The sequence below is a fragment of the Emydura macquarii genome, unplaced genomic scaffold (assembly GCF_026122565.2).
Source record: "Emydura macquarii macquarii isolate MOO-44397 ecotype Brisbane River unplaced genomic scaffold, CSIRO-AGI_Emac_v2 contig_2297, whole genome shotgun sequence".
NCBI classification, from domain to species: Eukaryota; Metazoa; Chordata; order Testudines; family Chelidae; genus Emydura; species Emydura macquarii.
The window spans coordinates 1,651,280-1,675,655 of NW_027132434.1; positions in this window are offsets into that span (position 1 = coordinate 1,651,280).

Genomic DNA, 24,376 nt, shown 5'->3' on the forward strand with positions numbered 1-24,376 from the left:
AGGAACAAAATAAAAAGACCTCCTTGGCTACCTGGTAATTGATAAACCATTTTATAATATCACTGTTGCCATGTGTCATGGCACTGCCTATGACAAAGGCCTCTATTGTTTGTGAAGAAACTCTGCCTGCTACAACAAAGAAAAGAAAAAGTGCATTTACATAACAAAAATGTATTGCAAAAGAATTCATGAGCCGAATGCAGCTCGGAAGGAAGCTTCTTTGAAGTCATTGGAGTTGCACCTGGAATTAATTTGTCCTGATGGGTCTAAATCTTTAAGACTGTAAAAGGCTGTTTTTCTTGGCTGCCTTCCTGAAGATTAAAAAACTGATTGCTAAATCAGTGTTAACAGTGGACATTTCGCTTTTATTTGTGAATTTCAGTTAATCGCTTTTCACCAAAATTTGACTTTACAGAAAATGTGAATTGATGAAGGGTTTCAGATAGAAACTGAGCCATCAGTTCTAACTGAAACTGCCCAAGAATTTGTGATAGTGGGAAATTTTAGCCCTGTAGTTAGAATGAAAATAGGTTAACAAAAGAAATGAAAGAGAAATACTTTGTTAGAAGAAGAATATACAGGAAATATTTCAAATATCCTTACAACCTTTCTTCAATAATATGACAATGTTTAAATAACTATAAAAAATAGCCATTAAATAGAAATGTTATCTGTTGTATATTGACAAATTCTGTTTCTCCTTGTAAACATCCCTCCCAAAAGAGCTCAGAAAAATATGTTCTTGTATTCTGTCCAGCAATAGTCTTCCATATAGATATCCCCTCTTTATTAGAAATTTACTTTTCTTTGGTTCAAAGTGCAGGTAACGTTCACAACATCTGGTTGGACTCAAACTTTGGCATTGTTATCAAAATATCCTTTGCAGCCTCTCCATTTCAGAGTGTGTGCATTTACCACTACCTGTTTATTTGATACCAATATTGTTGAGAGTCCTGCTTTACTTGTTTTTGTTGAACTAAATCACAAAGGTAAACTTCCAGACCACAATTGACTGATGATCACTTGTTGGGGTGGGAAGGAAATAACAACCCAAGTTCTTTTTATTTTCTTATTCCATCAAGGTTTAGAGTGAGTGTCACCAGGTGGGGGCTCGAGTCCTTTTATGCAGATGGGAAGTATCCTTGAGGTGTGACCAAGGGAATATTATCACTTGAGCCCATCCCTTTCTACTGTTCAAAACACCTGACAGAAGATTTACCTAAAGAAAAGAGACTATCCCCTGGCTCCAGGAGCAAAGTGCTTCCCTTATATCCACCAGGATTAGAATTCATGCACTCCTGACTTGTGGTAAAACCACTAGAGTATAGCTATGCCTACACTGTACTACACTTTGGGCTACAGGAGAGTAAATAGCTGTGAGCATCAGAGTGCTGAACTGTAACTCCCCTGTGTGAATGCTTCAAGTGTGAACTAAAAGGTTCCTAGTTTGCATTAATGTAGTCTTGTCTAAAGAGCACTATGTTAATGTGAACTAGAAACTTTTTACTTCACAGCCCACAGCATCCAAACAGGGGAGTTGCAGTGCAGCACTTTGGTGTGCACAGTTATTCATGCCCCTGTCGTCCGGACTGTGCAGCAATGTAGACAAGCCCTAAGCCTCTCTATCCTATGTAATACTTTAAAGCGATTTTTATTTTTCCATGTGTAGTTTCCCATGGTCAAAGCAAAACTGGATCATGTGACCAGAGCTCACTCCCAGATGCAAAGGTGTGTCCTTGGAAAAAACCAAAAGCACACAGGTGCATGCATTTACAATAGCTGATTGAACAAGACAAATCATGAAAGCCACTGTTCACCTCTATTTGAGAACAAAATCATACCATCAAACAGTATCCTCTTCCCACTAAGTTCAGTAGAAGAAGACATAAAATACTTTTGCCTTAAGCCATTCAAAAATAACCTGCTTTAAAAATCAAAATATCCAGTGTATGTAATATATATGAAACAATGAATACATTGGGGAGTTTGTTACAGTGTGTTTTTCCTATCAGAAGAATATTATGCATCCAACAGAAAGTGAATATACACTAAGAACATAAGAACAGTTATATTTGGTTAGACCAATGGTGTATCTAACCCAGTATCCTGTCTTCAAACAGTGGCCAATGTCTGGTGTTTCAGAGGGAATTAATAGAACAGATAATCATCAAGTGTTCCATCCCCTGACGCCCATTCCCAGCTTCTGGCAAAAAGAGGCTAGGAACACTTCAGAGCATGGTTTTGCATCCCTGCCCATCCTGTCTAATAGCTGCTGATGGACCTATCCTCCATGAACTTATCTAGTTCTTTTTTGAACCTTGTTATAGTCTTGGCCTTCACAACTTCCTCTGGCAAAGAGTTCCACAGGTTAACTGTACATTGTGTGAAGAAATATTTCCTTTTGTTTGTTTCAAACCTGATGCCTATTAATTTAATTTGGTGACCCCTAGTTATTGTGTTATCAGAAGGAGTAAATAACACTTCCTTATTTACTTTCTCCACACCAGTCATTATTTTATATACCTCTATCATATCCCCCCTTAGTCATCTCTTTTCCAAGCTGAAAAGTCCCTGTCTTACTAAGCTCTCCTCATATGGAAGCTGTTCCATACCCTTAATCATTTTTGTTGCTCTTTGCTATATCTTTTCTAATTCCAATATATCTTTTTTGAGATGAGGTAACCAGATCTGCACACAGTATTCAAGATGTGGGTATATCATGGATATATATAGAGGCAATATGATATTTTTGTCTATCCCTTTCCTAATTATTCCCAATAATTTTGTTAGCTTTTTTGACTGCCGCTCCACATTGAGTGGATGTTTTCTGATGTTTTCAGATAGTTATCCACCATGACTCCAAGATCTCTTTCCTGAGTGGTAACAGTTAATTTAGACCCCATCATTTTATATGTATAGTTGGGATTATGTTTTCCAATGTGGATTACTTTGCACTAATCAACACTGAATTTGCTGTGCCATCTTGTTGCCCAATCACCCAGTTTTGTGATATCTCTTTGTAATTCTTCACAGTTTGCTTTGGACTTAACTAGTTTGAGTAGTTTTGCATCATCTGCAAATTTTGCCACCCCAGTTTACCTCTTTTTCCAGAAAATGTATGAATATGTTGAACAGTACTGGTCCCAGTTTAGAACCGTGGGGGACACCGCTGTCTATCTCTCCATTCTGAAAACTGACTGTTTATTCCTACGCTTTGTTTCCTGTCTTTTAACCAGTTACTGATCGAGGAAAGGACCTTCCCTCTTATCCCATGACAGCTTACTTTACTTAAAAGCCTTTGGTGATGGACCTGGTCAATTGTATAAACCCCTCTGAACTTCTTAACTAAGCAGGCTCTTATCTTTGTTCTATTGAAGTAAATTTTATTCAAGTGCACACCTAAGTTTGCTAATCAGTGTAATGTTTCATCATCTGCAAACAAATTTATTCCAAAGGATTGCTTTAAATTGGAGGAGTCATTGTTTATAGGTGACTATACAGTAATTTTGAAATCACTTGAAAGTTTAGTTTCACAAATTTGACCCAAATTATTTTATTGTAGATCATGATTCACAGTGAAGTTATCATTACAGACTATTTTTACTTAGCCCATCACACACACATTAGAGAAAATAAATGATATTTCCCACACTGTCACATTAATCTAGCTGCAGTTACAATAATTAGTCATTCATTTTTCCACTGACATTTTCTCTGCTGCTACAAGATGGCTGCTACCAAGAAAACCTGTCACATCTCCGCTCTTCCCTTTCAGACTTAAGGACCCAATGTACCACTACATCATCAAGTGTTATGCTGGTGTATCTCCATTCACTTCAACAGAATTGCACCAGAATAAAACTGGAATAAAGCAGCAATTATCAATGTCTCAGTCTTTAGAAACCATACATATCTTTTCCAGCCTTTTTACAGTAATGAAATGCCCTACTTTGTCTGGTCATTGACCAGTGATATTCTCTGGTATGGCCATGACTTCCTTTCACTTCACTGGCCCCCATAGAGTTATTTTGGTAGTATATAAGCCAGGACGTTCTTCTTGATCACAGGGCAATTCATTGGAGTTTCAGGCACTTTGCTCTCCTAATTCCACACCTGTTGTGCCTTTACAACTACTTTTTTCTTAGATGCCCTTCTGATGCAAATTCTTTCTTCTGTGATTCCCTCCAGGATTCAGTCCTTGGCTCCCTTCTCTCCTCTGTCTCTGCCTTCTAAATTGTCACCTCTTTTTCTTATTCAACTTGGGTATCACTTTTGCGCAGATGCTGCTCAAATTTTTATATTTTGGCCCTTTCCACACTTTCAGTTACCTCTCTTTTATCACCTCCTGACTTTGCTACAATCCTGTTTTATCTCAGTTGTATCCCGTTAACTGAGGAGAAGAAGGTCCTCCATCAAAAGCTTTTCTCTACTAGACTCAAATCTCACCCTATTATCGGGCCTGAATCTTGTTTGCCTTTCATCCTATTCCTTGTATCCCCTTTCCTTCACACACATTATGCCATCTCTCATATTACCCAGAACTGTAAATCTGTCCTCTGATGCCCACATTGGAGCTGTAACACTATGGTGATCACTCCTTTGCCAAAATTATAATTTATGCCTCAAAGTCTTCTTGTTCCTACTACTGCATGTGACCCAAGGACCTCTTGATGCAAACTGACAGAAGGCACAAGGGTAAAGAGATGAAAGCTAATGAAAGCCTGTGCCACACTGGTCATCATAACCATTGAGAAGTATATGTGTGGAAAATATGGAAGGAGTTATGCATACATGCTGAAAATGACGTTTTTCTAGGCCTTGTAGTTAAAAGCTGATCACTCAAAGGTAACGTGCTTTGAGACAAACTTCTCCAGACAGGAGGCTGTAGACACTTATCTTCCTGTTGGACTATCATGTATTGTATGTCTTACAATAGGAAGCCTGTCAGCATTCTAGTCAAATGCCAATGAAGAGCTTGCAAAGACTTTGGAAGGAAATTCTTAGGAACAGCTACACAGCGGGGGGAGGGACTCCTACTTTCAGGTGAAGATCAAAGATCTGGTCTGGCATATCTAGGGCTGAAGAGAGACACCTGGCATCCTTTAATCTGCAAAGACAAGCTGCTAGCAGGCTTGATCTTATGATGGGGGTTCTCAGCCATCTTGGTTCAAAGTGCTGGGGAAAGGACTTGGGGGTAAGCTATCCCGTAGGAAACAGGGAAATGTCATGTGAGTTAAGCGTAGGTGCTACGAAGCATATTATGATTTTGTTTCATATGTAACCATTTGTTTCCAATATTCTTTCTTATGATCAATTGAATTTCTGTTCCTTGATAATAAATTTATTCTTGATTTCACTTTAAATATATCTAAGTGCTGTGTGCTAAGCAGAGCGGTGATCCTGAGGTAAAATTAGTAAGCTGGTGTCCACTATTCTCTTGAGAGTAGTGGATCTGGGAATTCTGTGAGTATTCAGTGGATCAGGGGCTGGGTACTGCAGAGGGACACTCTGAGGTCTCAGGGGTTGGTGTTTGCCTATCGCTAACCTGTGCAGAGACAGTATGGCCTGCGGAGGCCTAGAAGGGAGGGCTTGTGTTGCCAGAGGCTGGTGGAATCAGGAAGCTGATCGACAGCAGGCACAGACCAGGGCTCCTCATGCTAAAGACAGGTGGTAGTGAAGTGCCTCACAACCCTGGAAGCATCGCACTGGGATTCCCTCCTCTTCTTATGTGCCAACTCTCCACATGTGAATTTGTCCCAGATTCAGTGGTTTAGCCCCTTATCCAGGAGGGCTGGAACAATTTGTATAGTGGGGGTGCTGAGAGCCATTGAACCAAACTGTGAATCCTGGATACAGTGAAAACCATTTCAAACCTGGGGGTGCACCAGCACCCCCGGCACCCGTAGTTCTAGCACTTATGCCATTATTAGTATGCTAAAGCAAAATTACATCAAACTCATTTTCAGAAACATTCAGTGTCTTCCTACCCATTCAGAATCTAATACAAAATCCTACGCTTTGGCATAGTTCCGCTAGAATGCCTTTTCCACTCCTGCCTCCCCACTATTTTTGATGTGATTATTTTCTGTTCTCCAGCTCTTTGTTATTATTCATCATTTGTCCTGAAGCCGCATCTAAAGGCCCTAATTCGTGAACAGGATCCTGTTGTGCTAGACATTGTACATGTTTCTCTGTGCTTTAAAATGCTACAATCCTTTCCACACCTAGAGTCCCCTAAGCGAGACTCTGCTGAATTGCACATGGTGCAATTTAGTGCTGCTCAATGAAGTTTAGAATAGCCTAAAGGCTGCTGTGAACTGTGTAGGCTAATAAGTGGTCCAAGGGGCTGAAAGGGCAACCAAAAATTCCCACCTACCCAAACAGACACATCATCTCCTCCTTCAAACTCCTTTTTAAAGCACACCTCTTTCAAATGGTATATAAACTGCACTCACATTTAGATGGTAAGCTCTCTTTGTTCTGTGTTTGTACAGCACCTTGCACAATGGGGTTCTGGTCCATGACTGGGGCTCTCAGATGCTACTGCAATAGAAATAAGTAACCATCTCCACCCTCATAGAGAAAGTTAACTATTGAAAGAGAGCAAATCAGATGCTAAACTCAACACAAACTGAAAGAGATCTTCCAAAATTTTTAAATTCCCCACTCATTTGCATTCCCACCCTCTCCCGTCTTCCTTTGCTTTCCATTCTATTGATGCTTTTTTGATCGGAAGGTCTTTGGGCAGAGACTCTCTCTCTCTTTATACCTGTCAAATGTATAGTCTATCACTGTATAGTGTTTAGCACCTATCACGCTGTTGGAATTAGTCAAAGAAATGCTAAGAATTTGCTCTATCCCCTGAAGAAGGACTCTTCCTCTAGGAATGTATGTGTGTGCAAGTTTAACAGACACACAAAATTACAACTGACTAGGCTCTCAGACATCTATGAGGTTGGTAGGTTTTGCGCGTGTGTGTGTGTTTGAAATATGCATCTGGAAATGAAGGGATTAATGGAACCTCTTAGGGGACAACTGCACTAAGGGACTGAAAAATCACAGGGGCTTTGAGGATATTTTTTTAAAAACTAGGTTTGGTGATACAAAATGTTCTTTTCAATAATGATACAAACAGAGGGACAAATAATGGCCCCACTAGCATGACACGTCATAGAAAGCAGAGTAGGAGAAAAAATGGGCTGCGCAGAGGCACACCCCTCTTTGTGCAGGTAGTCAGAAGAGCAGTGGGTGGAATCTTGGCTCCATCTCCTCCACCACCATGGTGCCCCAAGATGCAGCTGCACCAGTGTGTCAGGGAGCATGTGTTGTGCTGTGTGGAATGTACAATCTTGGAACCTTCCCTCCCTGGAACATGGGGAGACCATGAGTCACAACCTTGCTCTAGGGCTGTTCCTGGAGCAGTGCATCCACACCGCCCCTTACACTGAGCAGATTGTAATGTCACCATTTAGCCCAGAGTTTTCTTGTTTATTTTCAGTGCATTTGATTTTGTTCCCTACAGATTTACCAACAATTTCTACCGATTCAGAAAGAAAATAATTGGCAACATTTTCTCCCGTATATCTTGTCACCCTAGTGACTACTGTGGATCACTGAGCAGACATCAGATAGTAACAGATTTCATACAGCCATAGAAATGTAGGGCTAGAAAGGGACCTCGAAAAGTCACCAAGTCCTGCTCCCTGTGCTGAGGCAGGACCAAGTAAACCTAGACCATCCCTGACAGACGTTTATCCAACCTGTTCTTAAAAAACCTTCAATGATGGGCATTCCACACCCTCCACTGGAAGTCTATTGCAGAGCTTAACTACCCTTTACAGTGAGACAGTTTTTCCTAACATCTAACCTAAATTTCCCTTGTTGCAGACTAAGCCCGTTACTTCTTGTCCTACCTTTAGTAGACATGGATAATAGTTGATCCCCAGCCCTTAACATATTTGAAGACTGTTCTCAGGTCATGTCTCACTCTTCTTTTCTCAGACTAAACATGCCCAATATTTGTAAACCTTTCCTCAGAGGTAAAGTTTTCTACACCTTGTATCATTTTTGTTGCTCTCCTGTGGACTCTCTCTAATTTGTTCACATCTTTCCTAAAATGTGGTGCCCTCAATTGGCCACAGTACTCCAGGTGAGGCCTCACCAATGCTGAGTAGAGTGGGACAGTTAACTCCTGTGTCTTACATACAACACTCTTCTTCACACACACCAGAATGATATTAGCTTTTTTTTTTGTAACTGTCAACTCATATTCAATTTGTAATCTGCTGTAATCCTCAGATCCTTTTCAGCTGTAACGCCCAGATCCTACCACCTAGCCACTTGTTTCCTATTTTGTATTTGTGCATTTGATTTTTTCCTTCCTATGTCAAGACCTTTGCCCTTGTTTTTAATTGATTTCATCTTGCTGGTTTCAGACCAGTTCTGCAATTCTCAGTCACTACTCACCTTAGTTCAATTCGTATCCAGGACCTAACAGAGAAAGGTTCTACTGTTCATTATCAGTAACAGGAAACCTTTCCCTTTTTGTTTTCAAACAAACCAACAAAACCTCTTCATAGTCATTATAAACGTTACACTCTAATTACATTGCAATCCAGCTTCAGGTCTGCTTGGTAAATTACTGTATATTTTCTATGATCACCTTCATATGGTGTGCACAGAACAATTAGGGAATCTCTTATCTGATAGTCTATCTATAAATAACCCAGATGGTAACTACCTGGGCAATTGAGGACCAGATTTTTAAAGGTATTTAGGCACCTAAATCATAAAATCATAGAATCATAGAGTTGGAAGGGACCTCAGGAGGTCATCTAGTCCAACCCCCTGCTCAGAGCAGGTCTAACCTCAGCTAAATAATCCCAGCGAGGGTTTTGTCAAGCCGCAGCTTAAAAACCTCTAAAGATGGAGATTCCACCACTTCTCTAGGTAACCCATTCCAGTGCTTCACCACCCTCCTAGTGAAAAACTTTTTCCTAATGTCCAACCTAGACCTCCCCCCCTGCATTATTTGTACAGGCATAAATACCTGCCCTTTCCTGGTTACTATGCGGCCAGTCCGCCGTCCAATCTAGTATTCAGTAGCTAAGATAATCTAAAATCAAGATCTAACCTATAAGTAATATTTATTATTCAATTAATTTTAAAATTAAATTAAATTACATGAAAGGACAGTTAAACATAGTCAACAGGTCAATAGTATGAAAACTAAAGCCCATTGATAAAATTTAAAATATGGAGAATAAATATATCTATATCTAAAATATATCTAAAATCCAGAGGATACACGAAATGAATGTTCGGGTTCACTGTTTATCGCTAAAAAGAGCCAACATATCCGTCGTAGCATACATAGCAAGTCTGCACACACTTTCTTTAAAACTTTTAAATTTATCAATACCTAAAATTTTAAAAATTTCATCATTTCTTTCACTCCATTTACCTCTCGCCCCAACCACAAATCCAAAGAAGTGGATGATCTTCCCACCAGTGAGCTGCAGCACCTCCTCCTCCAACTCAGAGTAGTATGCCTCCTTCTCAATGTGGGCTGCCTCCACACTGTCAGCGTTGTCTTCCCATCTAACTGTGACATCCACAACGGCTACCACTCCTTCCTTTTCAATAATGAGGTCGGGTTTTCTCAACTTCCCTTCTTTATTATAAAGGTAAAGTTCAATCCAAATTTTACATCCTTTATTTCCTACTTTATCAATTAGTGCTTTAACTATTCTATTATGTCTTTTAATTCTTGCTTCTTTCATTTTTATGCACTGACCAGAGATATGAGGAATTGTCTCTTTGACCTTACCACACCATCTACATAACCCTTCCTCCATCTTCCGTCCTCTTGCTAGAGCTTCTCTGGTGGGAAAAACATTCGCTCTTGTTTGCAATGCCGCAATCAGAGAGGAGGACCTGGCCAAGCAAGGATATTTTAAAAACGAATTACTAATACAATCATTTTTAAAATATTTAATACCAATTCCCTGACATCTTAAATTACTCCATTTTAAAAACTCTTCATCTCTCCACGTTTTAGGATTAGCCGTTTTAGCACTATATATTAAAATTTTCTCCACTAAATTTTCCCCAGCATATAAAAATGAGAAATCTATCCAATCATCTTTGGAGACAATATGTCTCCTCCATTTACGAATTAACATGTTTGGAATTTGGGTACTAAATTTTGTAACTGCTAAACCCCCATCTCTAGTTCTAGCATAGAATAGCCCATCAGTTGTACACTGGGGAAGATGTAAAATCTTTTTAAGAGTGTTCCTAACTAAAACATCTAATTCATTTAACATATAAAGTGGCGGCTCGATTAAAAGTAATTCATAAAAAACTCTCGTTAAAATGTAAACTTTTAAAATTATCAATTTTAACGGAGCCTTACATAAACTTTCACACCAATCAATTAATTTTTCCTTAGGGGAATTATTAGCCACTCCCACCCATGGATCTATTCTTGCACCTAGATATCTTTCAGACTCACCAGGTTGAATATAATCAATTAATTCATCACCTAATCCCCATTTATCTTTTGGGTTGATAACATATGTTCCCATGCTTGGGAAAATATGAAAGCCCTTTGTCTTTTTAACATTTACTTTTAAACTTGAATTTTTACAAAACTGATTAAGAATTTTTAAATTCTTAACCATCCCCTTATAGGACCTACTTAATATAGCGATATCGTCAGCAAAGGCCAATGAAGTTATCTTTCTACTCTGCACTATAAAACCATCTCCTTCATCTTCCAATTTATATAAAAGAGGGTCCATGGCTATATTAAATAAAATAGGGGAGAGCGGATCACCTTGCTTAACTCCACTCTTAATTAAAATAGGTTCTGTCTTATCCTCACCAACACTAATTTCAGTGTAGCAATCTGTATACAAATCCTTTACAATATCAATAAAACTCTCTGATATCCCAAATCTCTTTAACCCCTTTAAAATGTGCCCATGGCCAACCGAATCAAATGCCTTAGCAAGATCAATAAAACCAACAGCTATTTCATCTTTATTTTTCTTGGCCCCTTTAATTAACTTTTCTAAAATCGATATATTTTCCTCACAGCCAGAGGCTGCGATAAAACCATTTTGTCTGGAGCATAATTTAACAGCACTTGATAATCTTTTAGCTAAAATTTTTGTATACAACCTAATCCAAATCGAACCAATAGTCAATGGCCTCCAAGATGATATTTTCTTCAACTCTTGTGGATCCTTGACTTTAGGAATTAGGATTGTACGATTGCCTTTAAAACACTCTGGAATCTGTCTATTTAAAAACCAAATATTAAAAATCCTTACTAAAATCCTACTGTCTAAATTATAAATATCCCATAAATCCTTAACCTTAATTCCATCTGGTCCAGGAGCACTACTATTATCAATCTCTCTTAAGGCTTCTCTAATTTCATCAATTGATAAAGGCCAATTTAAAATTTCATTATCTACCACTTCTTTTACTTTTGGCCATCCTCTGGTATTCCCATGTCCTTCTCTACCCAAAATTTCTTTATAATAGGTTTCAATCTCCTTAACTGCTATCTTACATGTCGCTTTATCAGGTTCTCCCATAATGATCCTAGCCAACCTTTTCTTATCTTTTTCAAAGAGGGTTTGATAGAATCTAAATTTAGCTTTTCTCCCAGCATATTTTCTATTTCTATTATATTTATCAGCAGGCTTACCCACTTTTCTTCCTTGTTTCCCATTATCATTCTGTATATTATTTTCTTTATTATTTTCCAAATTCTCTACATCTTCATGAGGAGAGTTCATCAACAATTTACATAATCCCCAACCTTCTGCTACAGTGGCAGAAGCATTTAATTGCTGTTCAATAAAATCCAATTTCTCTAAAATACGAGCCCCATTACACCTAACTCCTGTTAAAAACCTATCAATTAAAATTTTATCTTTTAAAGGTTTAATTTTCTCATGTGGAGGAATATCTTCTAAAATATCTCCCATCCCGCCCTCTTCCCATAAAACCATAGAATCTTCATCCTTTTTAACCTTATTCTTGGCCAGGTCCCTCCTCTTATCTGATATTTGCTTATTTGTTTTTGTTTTTAATTCACTTTCTATACACTTATTAATATTTCTAATCCCTGCATATTTTATTTCAAGCTGAATCAATAATTCAATTTCCTCTTCTGTCCATACCCGAGAGCGACTTGTTTTCCCAACCATTCTAGCTTCCTTTCTTTCCTCATTCCTCACCGCAGGATGCCTATGTCTGATGTGTTGACTCCTCCCCGAGCGAGTGTAGAAGGCAGACCCACAGACCGTGCAGGCATATTTCTTCTCTGAGTTATCCACCTCCTTGGGCCTGCACTTGGGGTAGTGGCAAGCTATGTTATGGAACTGTGAATATTTACCACATTTTTTGCAAATAACTCTTATTGAAGTGCTTTTATGTACATTATTTATATGCTTCGCCCATTTACCGAAACTAGCTAAAATTTGTGAACATATAGGGCAATTAAAACAATCTACGGGATATTCTAAATAAAATATTCCCTCTTTAAATGAACTACTCTCTTTAAAACTAGCTGTATTCATAAAATTTGTATTAAAATTATCTCCTAAAATATTTCTTCTATTTTCCATAGAATCATGTTGTAAATTATTAAAATTGGTATTATTATTATTAAGATTATTAAATTCTATTAAATATGGATCATCAAAAGAATCTAAATATTTGTCATAAAAGCTAGATTTAGAATCGATTATCTTAAGGTCACTATATAAAACATTCGTAAAAGCCATCGGTAAAAGATTAAAATCTAAAACTTGGCTCTCTCTAAAATCCTCTTGTTCCTCCCGAACAACACTTTTCTCTCCAACTCGGAGATTAAAATCATCCATAAAACCAGCTATTCCATCTTTTACTCTATCTATAGCATAAGGAGATAGCATCTGTCCGGCTCTATGAATAATACCCCTAATCAATTTAACACTACTAGCCGGGGCGTCGAAACTAGTAGCGGGGGCGTTTTTAACCCGGTCCAGCGCCAATCCGGTATGAAATAAAATTTCTGTTTTCTCCATAGATTTAAAAGATACTACCCTTCACAGGGGGAGGCTTACCCTTACCAGGGGGAGGCTACCCTTTCCAGGGGGAAACTAACCCGTTACCAGGGGGGACTAACCCGTGCCTGGGGGAGGCTAACCCTTACCAGGGGGGCAGTTAGGTGTTGGGGCTGCCCTCCCCACCCCCCCACACAGCAGGGGAGGTTCGTCCTCCGCGATCAGCCTGGAGTCCGCCAGTTACCGACTCTCACCACGAGGAGGTTGCGGTTGGACTTGCCAATCAGAGGCTTTCCTCAAATGAGGGGTCCCTGCCAGCTTAATGCCGAGCCCTAATGGGAGGGTGGAAGAGAACTCGGACTCTACGGAGAGATACTTTCAGCACGGCTCTCGCCATCTCTCCGGCACCAATTATTCACCCCACCTCACCCTCAGGTTCTTCGGGAGGGGACTCAACCCCTCCGACCGTCCGGGCTCAACAACTGAACAGGGTCCAGAGACGCATGAAAAGCCATTAAGAGAGCCGTTGCTCCTTGTTCTGTCATCTGCCACCACTGAGAACAGCCTAGCTCCATCCTCCCTGGAACCCTCTTTCAGGTAGTTAAAGGCTGCTATCAAATCCCCCCTCATTCTTCTCTTCTGTAGACTGAACAAGCCTAGTTCCTTCAGCCTCTCCTCATAAGTCTTGTGCTCCAGCCCCCTAATCATTTTTGTTGCCCTCCGCTGGACTCTCTCTTACTTCTCCACATCCTTGTTGTAGTGGGGGGCTCAAAACTGGACACAATACTCCAAATGTGGCCTCACCAATGCCGAATAGAGGGGAATGATCACTTCCCACGATGTGCTGGCAATGCTCCTACTAATGCAGCCCAATATGCTATTAGCCTTCTTGGCAAACATGGCACACTGCTGACTCATATCCAGCTTCTTATCCACTGTTACCCCCAGGTCCTTTTCTGCAGAACTGCTGCCTAGTTCATCAGTCCCCAGTCTATAGCTGTGCATGGGATTCTTCCGTCCTAGGTGCAGGACTCATCAGATTTCTTTTGGCCCAATCCTCCAGTTTGTTTAGGTCCTTCTGTTTCCTATCCCTACCTTCCAGGGTATCTACCACTCCCCCTAGCTTAGTGTCATCTGCAAACCTGCTGAGGGTGCAATCTACCCCATCTTCCAGATCATTGATGAAGATGTTGAACAAAACCGGCCCCAGGACCGACTCCTGGGGCACTCCACTTGTGACTGGCTGCCAGCTAGACATGGAGCCATTGATCACTACTCGTTGAGCTGTATGCTCTAGCCAGTTCTCTATCCATTTTATAGTCCATTCATCCAACCCATACTTCCTTAACTTGCTGATAAGAATACTGTGAGAGACCATATCAAAAGCTTTGCTAAAGTCAAGGTATATCACGTCCACCGCTTTCCTGCTTTTAAATATCAGAGTTAGGGGCCAAGATGCTTTTGCAAATCCCATGAGACACCTATATGCATGTTTAGGTGCCTGAATACCTCTCAAAAATTCTTGCTGCTGGTCAGAAGTTGCTTGTACTGTTTTCCTATCACTTTATGATTTTGCAAAACCGCTCTAATGAATTACATAGTCGGGAATCATATAATGCTATAAATAATGAACCATCACTCTCATTAATTTTAATGGAGTTTGCATTGCCTAATAATTTATCCTTCAAACCATATCATGATCCCATTAAAAGGTAGGAAGCTTTATCTTGTGTGCACAGAATACAACTGAATACATTTTGGATTGTGTGTGTCACTGCTTCTAAAAATGCCAATAGCCTTGCAGGCAGATTCCTTAGTTATTTAAGGATGCTGTCCAGCAAAAATAGTTATAATTTACTATTTCAACATTTTCTTCTGCTGAAATGAGAACTTGCTAGAATTTATCATGGGGCATAGTGGTATCTTAACATATGCACTGTCAGAAGGTGGAGTGACTCCTTTAAGGGAGTTAAATGGAGCCCTACCTACCTTTCTCACCACTTGGGAAACAACTAATTAGTCAGCGGCGGGGCTATGCACAACTTCATTAAATGGCCACCCACCCTGTGACTTGAACTTTTTAAGGAGCAATCATTCTTCTAATATGCAAAAATCTAGAGAAAAATATAGTTTTCAATAGATAAAATATTTAACCAACCCCCCTCCCCAAAATCAAAAATGCTTACAATTATTCCAGTATTCTGCTGACAGCCATTTATTTACTAAGCCAGTCTTCACTGTTTGCATTAACTAGCTCAAAATGCTGATTTAATTGCATTCCTTACCTATATTTTCTGAATAAAGTTTGGGAGGCTCTTCAGTAGAGCTGGTCAAAAATGTTCTGATGGAACATTATTTAGTTGGAAAATGCTGTTTTCTCAAAATCAAAACTTTCTGTGGGAACGTGTCAATTTCAACAAAATTTCATTTGGAAAAGAAATCCAAATAAAGCATTTTGATAAGGTGGAAACATTTCATTTTGAACTTCTCTGAATGGAAAATTTCAATTTTTTCTTTCAAAATGTATTTTATTTTATATTATCAATCATAACACAATTTAAATATCAGAATCAGAATGAAACATTTTGATTGACCCCAAAATATGTTTCCCCCCTAAAATTCCATTTCATGTGGAATTTTGAAAAAAAAATTTGGTTCAGATTTGGAAAGTTTTATTTTTTTCCCTTCAGAATCATGAAATTTCTCACCAACTCTAATGTTAAGGTGTCCCACTGTGTCTGTTATTCATAGTATTTAAATCATAAAGGAGAGGGAAAGGAAGCAGTAATGAAATGAAGAAGCAATAAATCTTTTTCCTGAAGCATTCAGATGGCAAACCACAAAACAGAGAACAGAAAAGTCACAGGGAACTCCTGTACATGTTATAGTCCAGTTTTTACAAAAAATAAAAAACACACACTAGAAAAACGGGGAAAAAAGGTCAACTGAAAAATAGAAAGATCATCCAAAGGCCAAACTAACCTTCAAAAATTATTTCATTTTTTTTTATCTTAAATGACTGCTAACAGCAGCGTGATTGAAATGTCTGTCCATGTATATGGACACATTGTAGGAAATGAACTTTCTTCAAGGGTTGAATGAAAAGGTCGCAGCTGTTCTTTCTATTGTCAATACCACATGCAGGCATTCTTGTTAGGTAAATGCTTAAAGATTAGTTTTGCCATTTCTGGAGATGGATTATTATGTGGTTTTGGGTCCAAAGTGATTTGTGTTTGTGTAGTGTTGTTACCATGGCTATCTGTAGAAGTTCATTAATTTGTTGAAGTTTGAAGCTACAGTATGTGACAAATGCAACATTTAATTTTTGGATGTTTATCTGGTGCTTTCTTTTCGTTTTCATCTTTCCCTTATTAAAACAGCATATTTAGAAGGTTGGCATTTTGGAACATTTTTAGGACAGGTTTTCATGAGGAGGATTGCAATTTACAAAGAAATTGATCAGAGGTCAAAATGGAACTAAAGAGTAGTAATAGGACATTGTCACATTCTGTACCCACTGGGCCACCAATATGAGATGCTATTTGTAGTAGATTGTGCAGATCTTCACAATACAATCATACCTCTTCTTTCCTGTGATCTTTGGTCATCACTGAAATAGTGTTATAGTCTTACCCGTAAATTTTCATCAGGCTTCATTGTCATTGAGATTAATAGGAGCACACCAGAGCTATGGTTTCAGGATGTTGGCAGTCTTAGGCAGACATCACTTCACCAGTTTACACTTGATTCAAAAAGTTTACTTCAGGAACATAATGGATAGAGAGCTAATTTATAGGTACATATATATGTGAAAGAGATTGAGAACAAGAGGTTAGAGAAAAAATGTACACTGGCTCTCTGAACCACTACTCGACAGCCCAGTGCCATCTCTGTCTCTAATACTGAGCCATAAAAGAGGGATCAGTAAGCAGCTTTTTGTATTTGTTTGTATTTTTAAACAGGTTGTTTCATAACGGAGAGGCAGTGTTTCTGTGTCAGTATCTTCTTTTTTGATATAATCTGACAAATTATAAATGCTTTTCATTAAGATATTATTTTTGACAATAAATATGCCGCCAATTGTTCACTTAGTATGTGTGAAAAGGCTTTATTTGTTCATTTTTATGCTTACACCACGTGGGGTGGCATTTAAGAAACCTGCATAAAGAAAGAGTAAAGAGGCTGTTTGCAAGATGTCCTGGTTGGGATGGAAATCGATTGTCACTCAACTCGTGGGCAAGCTGTAAGGCTGCAGAGCTGTCACCCCAACTTATATCTAGCCTATAAGATGGATGAAGTCTGCTGGCCTCAAACCTACACAATTTACAATTCATGGGCAGATTACAGCACCTGCATAGAGCCCTATTGTCATTGGGCCTCCATATGGGGACAGTGGTTTGCCCATGTGTTATACATTGCAGGCTCAGGGCCTCCATGTACAAGACTTTTAAAACTCCTCAGTGGAATCCCTAACTAGGAACCACAGCAATTTTCTTATTCTAACAATTTGGTCTAGATATTTTTTAATATATTGATAGATTTATAGTTATGCATGGCAAGGCACAGAATCAAGAAAGACAGACTCCATAAGCAGAAGAGATTGCACTCTTGGGCCGTGATCTTGCAAGTAATTCTAGGTGGATGGAGACTCATTGACATCAATACATTGGCTGCAAGCACATGAGTAACCTTACTCGTATGGCTTGTTCCACTGGATTGAATGGGACTAGTCATGTGTAAAGCTGATCTAAGGGTCTAAGAAAAGACAAGGACAAGAGGAGAAAATAAAGGGATCGGATGAAGACAAGAAAAACATTACATCCCAGAAGTAGGAGGGGAGCATACACATGTTGGTGATTACAAGAGGATTGCACATGTTTACAGACAAGTTTGAAATAGTAAGTCTGAGAAGGGACTTAAAGGAAGAACTAGTTATTCTTTATGGCTCACTTTAGCATGGGGTCAAGGTTAGATCGTCAGTGATTCCCAACTTTTTTGAGTGAAAGCCCCACTAGTTAACACTGGGTAAAACATGGGTCCTGCCCCATCATGGGCCATAAACACAAATAACACTTATAAACATATATAATGATAATAATAATACCTCTAAATTACATAATAATAATAATAATAAATTACTCGTTCCTGAGTAAGAAGCTAAGCCTTCCCTGGCACAGATGCTACCATATGTCCCGTATGGCCCCACTTCTTCCCATCATTCATGGACTGAGGGTAATGAAGGTGGGCACTGGCAGGTTGGCCGGGGCTGCTCCAGGCCCCCACCGGTGCATAGCTGCTCCTCTCCAGCCGGGCACCTGGCTTGTGCGGGGCTGTGTGGGGGGTGCTGCTCCTCTGCTCCAGTTTGTGCAGAGTTTGAGGGTGCTGTGCCTGGTGCAGAGCTGGGGTGCTACATGACCTCAATATTACAGAAGTCTCATGGACCCCATGAAATCTTTGGCACCGCCCCAAGGGGGGTCCCGCCCCCGCAGATTGGGAACCATTGATGAATCTGATCAGTTAGTTGGATTTTGTTATGGGGATGAAGTTGAATGTGGATTGGGCTCTATAGTTTGAATTTTTGAATAAATTATGTATAAAAGCATGCAAGTGCCTGGACCTGTTGGGTGGGTGTGTCCTATGACAAATAAAACTAAATAAAATGAATGAATACAAATCTAAGGAATGTAATGAAATAAAATGAAGTAGAATAAAGTGGATAGTGGTTGAAAAAAAGTGGTTGAACCCCCATCATGTGACTCATTTTAAACTGGATTCAGAAGGTGCTCTTGAGTATGCTCTTATGAAGATATTTTTAAAGGCAAGAAGGACCTAATAGGTCTCTTCCATTTTTAATATATTGATTCTATGAGAGAGTTCCCTGGAGCTCAATGCAGGGTCATAGGACTTTTTAGCAGTGGATTGACTCAATCAATGGTACTGAGCATGTGTCATAGAATTATGTACGTGTCATACATCTAATGTTATATCTATTTTGAGTTCAATGATACTTCTTTTAAATTGGTGTCATAATTGCTACATAGATAAAACCCTTCGAAATCACGTTTATATCATGACATCTTATTTGAATAACTTGAGCTGAATCTGGAAATATTATATGCCTTACAAAGCATAGTTTAGAAATTAAAGCTTCTTTATATTTCAAACCATCAAAATTAATTCTGAAAGGTAGACATAGATGATATCCACAAAGGAAGCACATTTTCAGGTGCTCCTTACACAATTCTACATAAACCTTCACTCAGCTTTATTAATATTCTGAATTTGCTCATCTTTTCCTGGGCTTACAACCAGAGCTTATTTAACACATTTTTCAGTACACAAGGTCTGTTTTCTCCATAACAACTGAAAGCTCCAGCAAAAGTGAGTTCATACTGCTCATAACAATCTGCACTTCTTAAACAAGAGTTAGGTGTTAGCTCTTTACCTAGCACTTATGCTCTTTTGGTTTATAGTGTTGGGAGAAAATCTCACCATGTTTGGAGGCTTGCGTCAGATATGCACCCATAAATATGTATACCACAAAGCTTATACAAGCTATATGGATGGCTTGAGTCTACAAAATAGGGTAGCAAATCTCAGAGAAACAGGCTCTGTATTTTGGAATTTCTGCTCCCACTTCTAAAAAGAAATCAAAAATAGACAGGCACAGTGGTGGTGGGGGGGGGGCGGGGGGTGGCGAGGCAGGAGGAAAGAATTAATTAAATTTTGCCCAAATCTTTTTGGAAGTTTAAAAAAGACTCAGTGCTCAGTGGGCTTCTTATTTTATCTCAGCTAGCTATTCTGTCTCTTGTTTGCAAACTGTTCTTTTTTCTGCACGAGATGTAATGTTTTCCTGCAAGTGTCTAATTTTATGCAAGCTGTTGGAAGCGCTGAGCAGGGCTTGAATAGGAAAACAAAAGTGGTGGTTCTCTACAATGCGGTGTCCACAAGCAGTGCCAAAGTGAGAAACCACTCACTGCTGGGCTGTCTGGCCTTGAATCCCTCAGTGGAGTTCAGATATACTCTTGAGCAGTCTGGCTTACATTATAGGCACATGCCTAGGGCCACCGCCTTGCACTTTGTGTAGTTATTTATATCAGTGCATCCATACCAGTGAGAGTGATAGTACTGGTTGGGGGGAAGGTTCCAGAAAGAATATATATGTAGACAATGCTTAAGTGAGTAAAAAATTCTGATTTTTGTAGCATTTCAGATCTGCTCAGCACAGATATAAATGACTACACAAAGGCCAAGGCATTGGAGAGTCAGGCCCTGATTCAGGAAAATATCTACGCAGGTCCTTAAGTCCATCCCTTTTTAGGACAGCACTTGAACATGTGCTTGGCTTTAAGAAAGACCTTCACAATGTGTACACCTGTCCTGGATATGGGTGCTCTCCTAGGTCAGGGCCTAAAAGAGCAAACAACAAAAAATAAACTTTCAGAGCAATGTTTCCTACTGGACCAGAAATACATTAATTCAGATTTGTGTGGAATTGAGCTTCTTGTTGTGCTGAGATTCTTTGGGGCTGAATCTGTCCCTTGCTAAGGCCACTTACGGCTTACAGCATCAGAGAATTTCTCCCAGTGCCAGAGAGACAAAGGGTGTAGGCAGCCCTCTGAGACCACCTCACAGCCCTGGCATAAGGGTTTGGCCTGGGGAAGAGCTGGGCGGTAATGTGTTGGGGGTACAAAGTAGAATAGCCAGAGCACAGAGTGCAATCCTCTACTTCCCACTCCTGACACAATACCTCCCTAGCCTTCTCCTATGCCCTGGGCTGCAAAGGGACAACCTAGAGCTGTCAACATAATAGGCTGGGGCATAGACTTTCCTTTGGGGATGCTTAAATTTACATAAGTCCCTTGAGCAATTTAGAATCTGGTAGGTGCTAAGTTGGCTTAATGTCAACTTTGCGGGCCCAGCCTCTTCCCTCCTAGGCTACACATTCTGTGCTGTGCATCCTGAACAGTGCAGTCCAGAAACAAACCCTTTCTACCTGAATGATTCAGTTCTTACAGTACTTAGCTTTCCTCAGAAAATGTTATGAAAGCACAAAAATGACAAACCCCCTATATTTCAGTGCTGTGATTTTAAAAACTAGTTTGCATGTTCCCCGCAGTGACTCTATGTGGCGTCTTTCAGAAGAATGGATGCTGAGAAGCAGCTGGTTGACAATTTCATTTAAGGGCTTTTGTAAGGCAGGAACTCCTTTAATAACACCTACTCTGCTCAGCATTGCTGTTTTGAAATATTTCTTTGTGGAGGCCATCAGGAGACAATGGACATAGCACAAATATTAGAAAAACTTCTAGCAATGATAACTCACACAGCCAAACTTGTGTGAGCCAGGACATTTTTATTTCATATTTTAGGTTGTGTTGTTATCATTAACCAGTCAACTGACTCATTAAGGCAGAGTCAAAGATCAATGCTTTCTTCAGCCTCTGCTAGGAGATTGTGAACTCACCACAATTCTCCATGTTTTTGTGACTGCTAGATCTGCTCAGTGTAGTGTGCTCTACAGTGGGCTATAGCTGTTTACCACTTACTAATTTTACTGAGTACAGCATAGAGCAGCCAGTTCACTCAGTGGTCTTTATCACATATTATCCATGTGTTGCAGAGGCTAGAGTGACTTCCAATTAGTTTCTGGGTGCCATGATATAAAGCCATTTTATATGCTGTCTACTGGGTATTTTAAGCCTCATTCCTACAAACACTTAACTTTATACATGTGAGTAGCTCCACTGAATTAAATGGAATTACCCATATGCACCATATACATACTCCTCTGCTAACGCTCCCATGTGTAGGAAGGCAGCCACTCACACAGGGCTGTAACATGGATCGCTACCTGCACACAGAGCAGGTCTACACTTAAAATGCTGCAGTGCTGCTGTAGTGCTTCAGTGAAGATGCTATGATGCTGATGGGACAGCTTCTCCTGTCAGTGTAGTTAATCCACTTCCACAAGAGGCGGTAGCTATGTCAACAGGAAGGCTTCTTTACATAATGCTGTCTACACTGGGGGTTAGGCTGGTATAACTGTGTTGCTCAGGGGTGTGGATTTTTCATATTCTGGGGTGAAGTCGTTCTACCAATGTAAGTTTGTAGAGTAGACCTGGCCACGGTGTAAGCACCAGAGCAGAGGTGGGGCAGGGTGAAGAGAGTGGCAGGCACCAAAGACTAGGTGGGAGAGGGTAAGTTGAATAGAAAGGCTGAAACACTGGGGACATAGTGAGATGGTGGGAAGGTGAGTGAGACAGAGCCAGCAGGGACATGGTACAGTGGGTGACATCAAGGTAGTGTGGGGTATGACGGGCATTTTGGGTAGTAGGCAAAGGATCAGGGCTTTGGAAGGGGGTCGCTTCAAAGTTGAATAGAGCATCCTCCCCCACCTGAATATGTTATGCTGTGAGTGAATCATGGTTTGATTAGGATCCCAAACGAAGAACTGAGTTACTGGGCCTGCTTTTGGGTGAGAGCGAGGGGTTTGGAACACAGTGCTCTAATAACATGTACTGAACTTTCTTTTCAAGCACTTTGCTGCTACATTCAGACAGTGTTGGTTGATACTAAAGGCAGTAGAACAGGCTTGCTACCATACTTGGAGATAAGGCGCAGGGAACTATTATAACTAACGTGTACATAACATTAACATTTCATAAAGATACAAAGTTTAATTGCATACTGTGATGTATGGATGTAACTGAGCTGCACGATGTGCTATCTCACTGACCGGATAAATCTAAGCCATACAAAACAGAGCGTCGCAACAAGTGCTGGCTGAAGTAATGATGTTCTTGGGTAAACACAACTCCCACTTTAAAAATCATTTGAAAACAACCAGTGCAAACTTGGACAAGTTTGACTTCGGGTGTTAATAGCTTTTTCCAGCGTAGCCAGATCACTAAGGCAGTGTACGATAAAAGTAAAAAATAAGAGAAATCAATAGGAACTGATGGATATGTCTTTATCAAGAATAATTCATTAGACAAATAGCAAATTTAGGGCACTATACTTCCCTTGGATAACACTCCCTTCCCCCTCAAAAAAGCAAACAAGCAAAAAAGAAAACAATATCTCCTATTGACGCCAATGGGAGAGCTGTATGTGAACCAGAAGTTCTTAATGAGCATAGCTAAACTACTTTTCTGGACATCCTTTCCTTTCCATTCAGGTAGATAAATCTCATTAAGATCTTATGGAAAAAAAGAAGAGAATTACAGGGACATCAGTATATAGTAAATGGGAACATAAAAGCAGTCAGGGAACCATATTCATGCCTTAAATGGAATATTTCTCTCTTAAGGTGTTTGCACTATCTTTTTTTAAATTTAACTCCCCTATGACAAATATACCTTGCCAAGAGACAATACGAAAGAGACAGATGTGTTGAATACATATGTGCCAAGAAAATGGTTTCCCAGCAACAGCAACTGTATGAAGACCGTGACAACTTGAAATGTGCCAAAAACCCTCCTTAGGAATATCATGGTCCTTCGTAATATGCCCAGTATTTATCTGGCCTGCTAGTTCAACCCTATACATTTTTTAAGTGGCTTCACTTGCAAATCCCCTCCTCTTAGTGTCAAGATGAACAACTGTTTCCATTTCTTTTCTCTTTGTTCGATGTTTTATATTTACATGAAGAAACTTGATGAGGAATGAAGGAAAAAGGAAAGAAGAGACCCAGGGACAGAGAATGGAAGGAAAGAAGTACATAAGAACATATGAATGGCCATACTGAGACAGACCAATGGTCCATCTAGCCCAGTATCCTGCCTTCTGACAGTTGCCAGTGCCAGATGGTTCAGAGGGACTGAACAGAACAGGGCAATTATCGTCTGATCCATCCACCGTCTTCCAGTCCCACCTTCTGGCAGTCAGAGATTTAAGGACACCCAGAGCACGTGGTTGCATCCCTGCCCATCATGACTAATAGCCATTGATGAACCTGTCCTCCAAGAATTTATCTAATTCTTTTTTGAACTCAGATACTTTTGGTCTTCACAACATCCCCTTGCAACAAGTTCCACAGGTTGACTATGTGTTGTGTGAAGAAGTACTTCCTTTTGTTAGTTAAAACCTGCAGCCTATTAATTTCATTGGGTGACCCCTGTTTCTTGTGTTATGTGAAGATATAGATAACACTTCCCCATACGATTCATGGTTTTATAAAACTCTATCATATACCCCTCTATTCCTTAGTCTCTCTTTTCCAAGTTGAACAGTCCCAGACTTTTTAATCTGTCCTCAGATGGAAGCTATTCCATATCCCTAATCATTTTTGTGGCCCTTCTCTGTAC